The sequence below is a fragment of the Vidua chalybeata genome, chromosome 1 (genome assembly GCF_026979565.1).
Source record: "Vidua chalybeata isolate OUT-0048 chromosome 1, bVidCha1 merged haplotype, whole genome shotgun sequence".
NCBI classification, from domain to species: domain Eukaryota; kingdom Metazoa; phylum Chordata; class Aves; order Passeriformes; family Viduidae; genus Vidua; species Vidua chalybeata.
This window is the reverse complement of record NC_071530.1, coordinates 6,097,535-6,109,582: the sequence shown is the minus strand read 5'-3', so window position 1 is coordinate 6,109,582 and position 12,048 is coordinate 6,097,535.

Genomic DNA, 12,048 nt, shown 5'->3' with positions numbered 1-12,048 from the left:
CACCACAGATCACAGAGCAGTGCAGTGAAAGATGTGTATCTAAAGCCACCAAAAGCCAAAGCAGGACTTTGAACAAATACTTTGTTTTATCCTCATTTCTATTACCTTGGTCCCCAGACTGTTGCATGCAGGCTGAGGGGAAAAATGACCAACATTTTAGAGAACTAAACTGTCTGGTCTTGGTGTTGTCATCAATGCCAGACTACTTTAGAATCTCCTCTTTAGGAGAAAGGGACTAATTTGGATTTTTCTTCTCCTCAGCTGATGATTTTTCATGTAACCTCTCTGATTTTGGTTTTGGTGAAATCTTAACCCTCATTAAATTTGCATTTCAATGCAAATTGAAATTGCCAAACAAATGGCAAAGGAAAATAGTCAGACCATTCCCTCATCTGATACCGGGGCATCACTGTTCTGTGAGGAGCATTTCCCTAACAAGCTTCTCTGAAGGTGACTGTAGTCCTGATTCCATGTGGCTTGAAATTTTATACTCCTGTGCAAATTGGGTACAAAATCATGTCTGCACCAAAGAATCTTACCTCTTTATTACTTTAAGTGAATTTTGTGCAGGTCAAAAGCACTATGTGATGTACAAGGCAAAAGAAGTCTGAATGAATTCTTTGGGTAACCTCTACTCACCTTACATACTTTGCAGTCTGGATCAAACCTCTTTGGTTGGTCAGTTCAAGTGGTTTAACTTTCAGCCATCACAGCTTACATTGCTAGACTGTAATATTTTTAGATTATTTTCCCCCCTAGAACCATTTTTTCCCTCTTTTACAGCAGATAACTACCTTTTCTTGTAGATGATCTACCTTGTTGGCTGTTTCCACTTCTGAGGCATGCTGAGAACTTCTCTTACGTGACACTTTGCTGAATTCCAGCCTCAAGAGTAATTTTGCTTTTCTTGTTCTTCTGCTTCTCTGCCGCTTCTAAAAGTTGACAAAAAGAACAATGTTTCTGTGGTGATCCCAGGCCTTGACAAAAAGAACAATGTTTCTGTGGTGATCCCAGGCCTTGACAAAAAGAACAATGTTTCTGTGGTGATCCCAGGCCTTGACAAAAAGAACAATGTTTCTGTGGTGATCCCAGGCTTCTGGGAGCGTCTCAACCACTGTGGGAACTCAATGACTTGGTTCAGTGTTCTTGAAGCACATACTCTGAGGGAAGGGTGGAGAAGCAGCTATCACTGCCTATGGATACAGCTACAATCTCTGACTCCAATCTTTCACTGAGTTACCTCATCCACTGATGTGTCAGCCTGCCCATTAGACATTATGTTCATTCACCAGCCTGACTACTTTGGGGATATTATTAATTGTGTGAGATGTTTTTTGCTCTAAAAATCTTTAGATGACAGGTATTTGTGACACATTCTTAAGATGCTTTTTTTTTGGTATATGTTGGCAGAGTACTCTGTAATGCATCCATCTGGTTGTCGTTCCTCTTTTAACATCTCATCAGCCAAACAGGAGTCTGGTCATTCAGGTGTGGGATTCATCTGACCAGTGTAGACATCTCTGTCTGCTGTCATATGGGCTCTTTTATCAGTCAAAGGAGAGGACCACGAGGGAGAGGAGTTTGTGGCTGTTGTTCATCTTACCTTGTGGCAGATGTCTACAACAGATCAGGTGATTTGTCTCCTGAGTGAGCAGTTTCTCCCTACTGAGTAGAAAGGCAGTGGTGTGGAGAAGAGGACAGAAAAAAGCTGATTTATCTTGTGCCAAAACTCTTGAAGACTTGATTGAAAACTTCTCTCAACTTTGGAGACAAGATTTGTCCCCTTTTACCACTCTACAGCTGGAAAGCTTTCTAGTTCCAGGGCTGCTCTGTCTTTGCTGTCAAATCTGTGAGACTGACCTCTCCACCTCCTCTCAGACTGCCTCTCACACACCTGCATGGAGGTATCCAGCAGACACAGTTTGAGAGCTTTGGTACTCACATTCTTGCTTTTTGTCCTTTATTTGCATGCCCTTGCTTGTGTTTATCTCTTCAAGCTGGACTCTCCCAGGCATTTGTGTTATGCCTGCAAGCTCAGAACCCTGGTTCAGTGAAAGACAGCTCCCTTAAGACTAAGACAAGCTTTGCACAGGAAAACAAAGGAAAACAAAGGTCTGCTCCACTTTCTGTTCGAGGATGCTATTTACTCTCTGATTGACATGTATGCACTACCCTCCTGAAACCTCAAATCTCTTCCAGGTCTGATAAATACTGGTGTTTTGGAAGATAGAATTCTCCTCAAAAGTCATCCAAGCCATGCTGTGTAACAACTTTGATATCACAGCTTATGCCACCTGGGAGCGTCTCTTCACATGGCTGTCACAGCTTGTTAGGTTAGTATGGGACATTCCCCTGTCATTCCTGCAATAATTTCTTTGCTGGGTTACTGCCCTGTTTGAGGACAGTTGCATATAGCAGAAACACCCTTTTGATCAAGAAAGATGTTGTCGAAAGGCAACAATATGTTTTCCCAATTTTCATTTCTCAATTAAATTATTTGGGTCCCTGCAATTGCTGTCCCTTAGAAGGAACACCTACCCAAGCAGAGGAAAGAGAAGACACTGAATGCAGTTAATCCAATAGGTGATTTAGCCAGAGAGTTCAACTGAATGAATAAGCAAATAACCTGCATTTCATTCCCTGCCTTGCTGTGAAAGTATTTTATTTTCCTCAGAGTGATTCTTGGCTCAGAAAATATAGCTGTTGTTTTTCATTTGTGGAAGGTGTCCCTGCCCATGGCAGGGGGATAGGAACTAGATGACCTTAAGGCCCCTTCTTACCCAAATAATTCTGTGATTCTGTGTTTGGCAGACTTTCCCCAAAACCTTTCAGCACAGTCTTGTTTTGCTGTTTGTCCAGTGAATACAGATTTTTTGGTGTTGATCTGTGTTGTGTGTGGTTTTGGCATGGTTTATAAATGGACCGGTTAAACAAGTGTTGCTGCAACTGCCCTTGCCTGTTGTAAACCCTCCTTGTTCATGGGCTTCCACAGAAAGAAAGATGAGCCTCTGTGGGACAAAAGGCTTCCCATGAAGACCAGAGTAAATGTTAAAAGGCTCCTTTCCCTTCCCTCTTGGCCCAGAAACTTTTTTGTAACTCAGGTTTGCTGAGTTGGATTATCAGGCAGTGCTGGATTATCTATGGTATGAGTGGTTTGAAGTGAAGGATGCTAATGTTCAGCCAGATTGTCTGGATGAGAAATCACTGAGCTGAGACTGGACAGGCAATTTGTATCAAGTTCTGCATTTTGTAATTTATACTCTGAATCTTTAAATGACAAAGTAAATTAACTTGCTCAGATGACTGAGAACCATGTTTACATGGGGAGGCACAATTCATCTGGACTCGGGAATTCTTGGTGAGGAGACTCAGGCATTCAGAGGCTCTCTTTTTTTCTGGCCTGATGCATCCTGACTTTTTCCTCTACAGCATCTCAGGTTTACAGCAGACATGGAAACTTCTCCCTCCCTGAGCTTCCTGCAGCCTATCAAAGGTGGTCTGCAAACTGGCATCTGGGGTCAAATCCACCAGGCAGGAGGAGCACCCAGAGCTCCCTGCTCACAGTGATAGGCTGTCATCCTCAGGCTGTTGTCCAAAAAGTTGTCTGCTTTGCATCAGTTGGACACGAGGCTGTTTTTGGGGGCTGAGTCATGGTCCCTCTTGGATCTGCCTTAGACTAGAGTTCAACCTTCAGCAGGAATAAAGGAGGTGAAAGGTTAAAAAATACTAGTTTTTTCACATGATGACTAAGAACTGTGAGTATGACCTGGCCATGAAGAAGGTGAATGTTATCCTGGACTTCACCTGTGTGCCTTTTCAGTTGAGATGGAGCATTGCCTCAGCCAGAACTTTGTAAGACCCAGCCAGCTCTGCTCTCTTGTGCTGAAGAAAGAAGAATTAAAACTGGAACAGGTGGAGGAGGGGCTGGTACCTTGATCAGGAGAAGGGAAGGGCTGCCCTAGGAGAGGAGGCTGAAAGTTTAACTTGCTTTGCCAGAAGCACGAAGAAGTTGGGTTATTCAGTAAAACTTATTTACTGGGTTATTCGGTAAAAATCCTTCAGGTTGGGGGTGGAGAAAGCTCTTCCAGCCAAAGAATAGTGTTGGCACATGAGCAAGTGACACACACTGACTGGGAATTAAATTTGCACTGGAAATTAGGAGTGAGGTGGGGGTGAGGTGCTTAAAGACCTCTTGTACTCTGTGTGTAGTGCCAGGAATACAGAGCCCCACACCTGCAGCATAGTATGCTGTAGGGTGTAACAAGGTGTTAGAAATCCTGTGTGAAAACTGGTTTGGACCAATAGTGACCTTTAGAGAAACTGTTGTTTGCTGTGTGGACAGAGGTCATACTTGACCTCTTCCTTCTTGACTGTGTTTGGTTTGTGAGAAGGAAAAAGTAAGGAAGGGACAAATAATGGAAAACTTCCAACTGTAATTCTTAATCTTGGGACATGTAATAGCCCAGTTTGCTATGAGTTTGTTGGGCTGGTCCTCTACAAACAAGAGGAATTTACCTCACGGCAATCTTTCTTCACTAGAACCCTGCAAAAGGAAGTGAGGTTTAATTAGCATTTTAAAGTGGACAGCCTTGAAGTTAATGATATTCAATAAAGAAAAATTGTTTTAACCTTATTTGCACTTTTCAATTTACTTATTAGAGGCCATCTGTTATATTTTAAGCAAGAGCACTGGGAGCTAAACTCTCAGATTGTCAAATGAGGTTTTAACTGGCTAAGCAGAAGGGAAAGAACAGGCTGCCTTAAATGAGCAGTTAGGCTGTTTTTCTTCAATTTCTCACTTTTGTGTCAAAAAGCAAATGTTTCTTTCCCTTTCAAGAAACAGTCAAGTTGCGACAATGACATCTGTTTTTACAGGTGCTGATGAGTCTTGGCCAATGTCACTCGTCCTCAGATCTCAGATATACTCTAACATGGATGGAATTCAAAAAGCCAAAAGTGAGATGAAACTGGTGAGGGTGTGAAGGGCAGGAATAAAGATTTCTATATGTAAATCACCAGGAAAGGGAAAATGGGAACATATTGATTTGCTGCTGAATGTGTTGGAACCTAGTGACAAAGGGCAGGGGAAAGCTGAGGTGCCCTTTGCCTTTGACATTACTGGCAAGGTCTGCTACCAAACCTCTTCATTTTTGTGCCTAGGTGCAGGATTTAGGAGAGGCAGGTGCCACCTGTCACAGGGGAGGATCAGTTTAGGGACTGGTAAAGCAAAATGGGCATACATGGGTGCATGGGACCAGGTGGGATGTGTTAAAGGGTGCTGAGAAAGATGGTTGATGCCATTGCAAGACTGCTCAGTGTGATCTCTGAAAGGTGGGTGTGATTATGGAAAGTCCCCAACGACTGGGGAAGAGGCTGATGTCGAGGTCATCCTCAAGCAAGGTGGGCCTCAGAAACTGCAGACTGGTCAGCTTCACCTTTGTCTCCATGGAGGTCACAGAGCAAATCTCCTTGGGGACCATTTCTAGGCATGGGAAGGCCAAGAAGTTATTGTGAAATGCAGGAACCTGATCTCCAGTGACTGTCCCAGGATTTTGATTCCTAAGCTTAGCTCTCCTAAGCTTGAGCAGATTTCCACCTCTGAGAAACTGGGTGTTTTTCCTGTGTTCCTGGCCAAAATGGGAACCTTTGGTAGGACAGGAGTCAAACCATGGTCTCCCAGGTCTCATGAGAATAATTTAAATACTGGTCAACCCATAATTCCTCTTAGAGGGTCGGGAAAGGAAAACAAAGTGTGCTCTCCATATCTACTGAGAAATGTATGGGATCCAGTGCAACTACTGCAGTGCACCTGGATTTGGGACTGTGCCTTCATGTATGGTTGTTTGAATGCAGAGGTGTTGCTATAGCAGATAAACTGTTCACCTGAGCAGAGGCTCTGAATCCTGGTCTCTGGGGAATTTGGCTGTGGTGACTGCAAGATTGCCATGCCCAGATTGGGGTTGGGATAATCCCTTTAATCCCTTTTGCAAATGAATGCAAATTGTGATCGATGCCATGAAGCAGCAATGTAAATTGCTTCAGCCTGAATCCCTCTGAACTGGAAATCTGAAGACAGATCACACAATTGCTTGAAAATTTAGCTCTCAGGCTGAAGTTGTGAGGTTTTTCTCTCTCTGTGAGATTTTGTGTGTATCCCAGATTTTCTGGGGACTGACCCAACAGCTGCTGGTGGTGCCAGGCTTGCTCTACAGCCAGCTGTGATTCTGTCTGGTGTGGTAAGTTATGACAACAGAAGGAGGGAGAAATGATCCAAACAAAAGAAACAGGGCAGAAATGTAAACTAGATCACATTGATTCACGACACCACTTGATCATTAGGAAGAAAATCCCCACTAAAAACTATGAAGTATCTGTAGCAGTGAAATCTGGCTGCCAACAATGTTATTGTAAAACACGGTCATGGGTACTGTTAGTTTGCTGAAAACACTGAGGCTGAATGAGTGGGTAATAAAATAGCTTTTATAAAACCTGTCTTTTGTGTCATTCCAAGACAAAAATGTTATTTGGTGTCCAGTTCTATAGATTAAAAAAATCTCCACACAACAACTTGGGGTGACTTTTGTTTTAAGACTGTTTTAAATTTATAACTGAGCTGGCTAAAATGCTTTTCATCAAAGTACAAAAGTTTCATGCTGTAATTAATGGCAAGTGATATCTAATGCAATAAAACACCATCATTTGAGTGTTCTTACAAGACTATTTATGACTGGATATTGAAACTGATAATGATTCTGCCATTTGTCCTCATAATTTATTATTCCAAGGAGAGGCAAGTGGTGTTAAGGGTTCACGATCCGTTTTATGGAAAGAGTGCTGAATTCAGCTTTTTATTGGTGTAAATGACAATGTTTGGCTCTCTGTGGAAAATGAGCTTGTGACAGTGAGTGCAGGCCCCATGGAGGGGTGGAGGTGGGGGGTGTTGATGCTCTTTCTTAGAGAGCTGAAGCCTCTGGCTGTGTGATCTGGTTGCAGGTAGCCTTACTGGGAACCATGCAAAAGCTCAGTTGCCATCCCAGCAAGATCCCTTGGAAGACCAGGGCAGGATTTTTCTGAAAACCTTCTACCTGATTTCTCAGCTAGATGATATCTTGAGGTATGACGTTGGGCAGCCGAAGCTGAATTCCCTATAAGGAGCCTAATCCAAAGCCCATGGAAGATAATGGAAAGAATTAACAGCTCAGGTAAAATCTTGTGTCAAGCCAAAACAAAACTCGACTCTGGAGGAGACTTCCCTTGGTCTTGTAAATTGCCAGCCAGGCAGTGTCTCTCTGAGCACAGCCCTTTCATACAGTGCCAGGCCAATTTATGGAACTCTCAGGCTCTGATCCTCACCTTTTTTCAGGCTCATGGAAACATTGAAGAATTTCTTTCAAGTCAATGTTGATGCAACTAATTGAAAATCGGAAGGAAGTTAGACCTTGTCTTTTTTTTTTTTTTGGACTGCTATCTGAAAAATAGAGATTATACTTCGTTCTGACAGACTCCCAGCCCTGAGACTACAGATTTTTGGTTTTCCCCAGCCTGCTGTTAATTTGCTGTGGAATAAGGTCCTGTAGATAAAGATTTGCATTTCCATCAATAGTCCTAGCAGCAACCTAATGAGTTTCTTGCCGTTTTGCAAATAACTTGCAGTGAATCTGATGGCACAGAGTCAGGGAGCAGGATGTGGCCCGTTGTCTTTGCTTTTCAAGAGCTACAGTCACCTTCCTCTTGCCTTCCGCCTCCCCTCGTTCATTCTAATCAGCGTGTCAAAAGGGAAGTCGCTCCTTTATTGGAGGTTATCCTTGTCAAGGGAAGTTATGTTTCCATCACTGCCTGGGGGCCCATCAGCAGATGAAGATGGAGAGCAGTGACTCAGAATGACTTTAAAGCAACACCCAGGAGCAACTGAAGACAAGACTGTAACCTCAGCTGACATTTTAAACAACCTGATTCACAAATAAAACCGTTCTGCTAAATTATGCATCTTTTTACTCTTGGCTGTTCTTAAAGGAAAGGGACTGGGTGAGTGTTTTCTGTGTGTGTCTCTGTTTTCCCTGTGCTGGGAGCTGAGTGACAGATGCACACTGATGGAGCAGAGTGGATTGATTTTTGTGGCTGTGGTACTTTATGCTGAAAAGAAATACAGCTTTTAAAATGATGGAGGGTCCCTTTCAGAGAAAAAAGAAGGGAGGTGTATGGGTGAGTTTTGCTGAATATCCCTTAATTATCTGCTTTGAGTTAAACATGTGCTTAAATGCTTTGTTGACCAGCATTGATGGGAGTACTCTTAACAGTAAGTTTGAGTTGAACTGAGTAATGGCTAAAGAAAAAGCAAGAAGAATAAGATAATAGGGAAAATGAGAAAAAAAAATCTATCTCTGTTTTAGTAATTGAAACCAATAAATAATGTGTGTTTAAATCTTTTTCCCTAATGGCACAAACACAGGTAAGTGCCATTGCTTGAGCACTCCTCTCTTTTCCCAGCTGAGACGTGGGGACAGTGAGATGCTGGTTGGTAGTGGACTACGAGTCAGCAGGGAGCCTGGACAGCTGAAAAGACAAAATCCATTCTGTGGTGCCTCAAACACACAAAGACCAGCTGGTCAGAAGAGGTGATTGTCCTGCTCTACTCAGTGTTGGTGCGGCCTCATCTGGAGCACCGTGGGCAGTTCTGGGCCCTGCAATTTAAGAAGGGTGGGAAGGTCTTTGAATGTGTCTGGAGGAGAGCAACAAAGCAGAGGAGGGAATGTCCTGTGAGAAGCTGCTGAAGGCTTTGAGTTTGTCCTGTTCAGAGAAAAGGAGGCTGGGGGGTGACCTCATTGCTCTCTACAGCTTCCTGAGGAGGGGAAGTGGAGTGTGAGGTACTGAGCTCTTCCCTCTGGGATCCAGTGACTGTGGGAATGGTTGAAAACTACACTGGAGGAGGTTAGATGAGACATTACAAAGCATTTCTTTACTGAGAGGGTGGTCAAACACTGCAACACGCTTTCCAGAGATTTGGTTCATGCCCCAAGCCTGTCAGTGTCTAAGAGGCATTTGGACAGTGCCTTAGTAACAGGCTTTACCATGGTCAGCTGTGAACTAGTCAAGGAGTTGAAGAGAGTGGTCATTGTATGTCCTTTCCAACTGAAACAGTCTCTCCTCTCCTCTCCTCTCCTCTCCTCTCCTCTCCTCTCCTCTCCTCTCCTCTCCTCTCCTCTCCTCTCCTCTCCTCTCCTCTCCTCTCCTCTCCTCTCCTCTCCTCTCCTCTCCTCTCCTCTCCTCTCCTCTCCTCTCCTCTCCTCTCCTCTCCTCTCCTCTCCTCTCCTCTCCTCTCCTCTCCTCTCCTCTCCTCTCCTCTCCTCTCCTCTCCTCTCCTCTCCTCTCCTCTCCTCTCCTCTCCTCTCCTCTCCTCTCCTCTCCTCTCCTCTCCTCTCCTCTCCTCTCCTCTCCTCTCCTCTCCTCTCCTCTCCTCTCCTCTCCTCTCCTCTCCTCTCCTCTCCTCTCCTCTCCTCTCCTCTCCTCTCCTCTCCTCTCCTCTCCTCTCCTCTCCTCTCCTCTCCTCTCCTCTCCTCTCCTCTCCTCTCCTCTCCTCTCCTCTCCTCTCCTCTCCTCTCCTCTCCTCTCCTCTCCTCTCCTCTCCTCTCCTCTCCTCTCTCCTCTCCTCTCCTCTCCTCTCCTCCTTCCATTCCATTCACTGGTTCCAGTCCCTCAGCTTTACAACAGTCAGGCTGTTTCTCTCCTCATCACTGATTTCACTCTACTCTCAAGAGCACAGCTCCTTCCTTGTTGCCTTCCTGTGGTCCTGTGGCCAAAGCCTTGCCAGAAGCAATTTCCACGAGGGAGATGCGTTGATTGACCTTGAGCAATGGTCTGCCCTCCAGCTTTCCTTTAATGGCTCTTATTCAAAACTTTTGGGGAGGGCAGAGGGAAGATGAAAGATGTCCCATTTGATTTGGGTATCACTGTATTAGTTCTCCTACTGCAGCAGCACTGAACAGCTGTGGGTGTAGATCACTTTGACATTACACTAACATAGATCAAGTATCAGGTTTGGACACGAGAAAATACAATCCAATTTTACACACTGAGTTGTCTGTTTACTACTCTTTAGGTCCTTGCTGTGGCAGGCAGGATAGAGAGCCACCAAGACCTCTTTTCAAAGTGATGTCCTCTGAAGCACTGCTTCTGTCAAGTTTCTATGTCAAGATTATCTTTCTGTGGGTTCCCAGAAAGATTCAAGCATCACACATGTCAAGGGAACTGTGGTTTGCAAGTGGAAGGGCTGACATAAGAGAGTTGTTTTAATGTTTATCCTCCTGCCCTGACTCCCAAAAGAACTGCTGCTTCTGAGGGGGGCTGGTGATCTGGTCATAATTTTGAAACCTTGAACATGGCTCAAGTCACCTCTGATACCTTTAGCTTGCTGAATTCAGTGTACTCATTTCTGGTGAGTCTCTGGTTTGAAAATTATAGTTGATTTTAAGAAGAAATCTTATGTCTCTAAGAGGTGGAGGGGGAAAATCACTCTTTTTTGAATATGTTGATCAGTTGAGATCAGTCTGTCCCATGGATGGGTTCTGTGAACATGTGTCCACATCATAAAATGGCCGTGCAATTTAGCATAACAAGCAAGAGGCTTTTTAAAGGTTATTAAGGGGATATACACTGGCTGATCTGCCTGTGAGAGCTTGCACAGATCCTGGCTCAGCCTGTGTTTTTGTGTTTCTGCAGCTCCTACACTAACTAGCAATAAAAATTTAAGCCATGTAGCAAAACTACTTTTGTTTCAGGGGCCAGGCAAATGTTCCAGGTTTTGTGTTTATTTATAGGAGATGAACTTGCTTGTGAGATGGGTTTTGTAAAATTGGATCCAGCTTTACCCAGAGCTGGGCCAGATCCGTGGCTTGCATTACTGGCAGCTGGTTTTCATGGGAAATATCCTCCTGGTTCAGGGGAACACAGGACATGGAGGAGGGCAGTGAGGATGCAAGAGGTGATTCAGGAGACACATGGCCCTGGTTTTCCCCTACCCAAGTAGAGTCCTTTGGTGTTGGACTAACAGGACAAGGAAGAGCATGAGCTTGTAGAGAGGTGAAGGTTGGTGTCTTTGAGGGGATCAGAGGAAATGTCCTGAATTTCTGCTGGGGGAGGTTTTAATTGGATATTGGTAAAAATTTCTTCACAGAAAGGGCTGCCAAGGATTGGAAAAGGCTGCCCAGGGCAGTGGTGGAGTCACCATCCTGGGAGGGATTTCAAAGATGTGTAGATGTGGCACTGAGGGACATGGTTTAGTGCTGGAACTGGTGGTGCTGGGTTGAGGTTTAGACTTGATGCTCTTAGAGGTACTTTCCAACCTAAATGATTCTATGAGGGATGAGGATTCAGGACTGTTTTGAGCTGACAAGCTGGCCTTCAACCAAACACAAAACTCTATGAAGATCATAGAAACCTCCAACACATCAAAATGTCAGTAGTGATGTGTCAGGCAGGGGTGACCTTCACTGGCACAAAGTTTGGTTAGATTCCAGGTCTTCAAGGTCAACATTTGCAATAATGTAGTTGCTGCACCACCCATATGGCCTTTTGGGACTTGGCCCTGTCCTGTCTCTGATGGCTGCAGTTGCTCCTAGGACCTACATCCCACCTACACCACCACAGGTGCTGAAGGTCAGGCCACCAACCACTGTCCCATTGTCATGTGGCCTGACCCCAAAACCCTTTTGCTTTCAAAGCCCTGGGAGAGAAGGACGTTTTGTTCAGTAGTGTTTGTGGAGGTGGTCCCAGTGCCCAGGAGGGGACAGTGCTCTCTGGGCTGGGGTGTTTCATCTCCTCTTGCCTGTGCTCTGTGTTGGTTCCTTGGTTGGGAATCATCATCCTGAGAAATACAAGGGTGCCTGTTTACCATTCATGGAGCAGTGCTGCTCCTATGACACAGCATACATTACCCAAAAGTTCACTGGAGGACAGTGAAGGTGATTAGGAACGGAAGAAAGTTGTTTTTCTTCCAACGACTTGAGAGCCAAATCATAAAAAGTGAAATGTGATTGGGTGGCTGTATCTGCG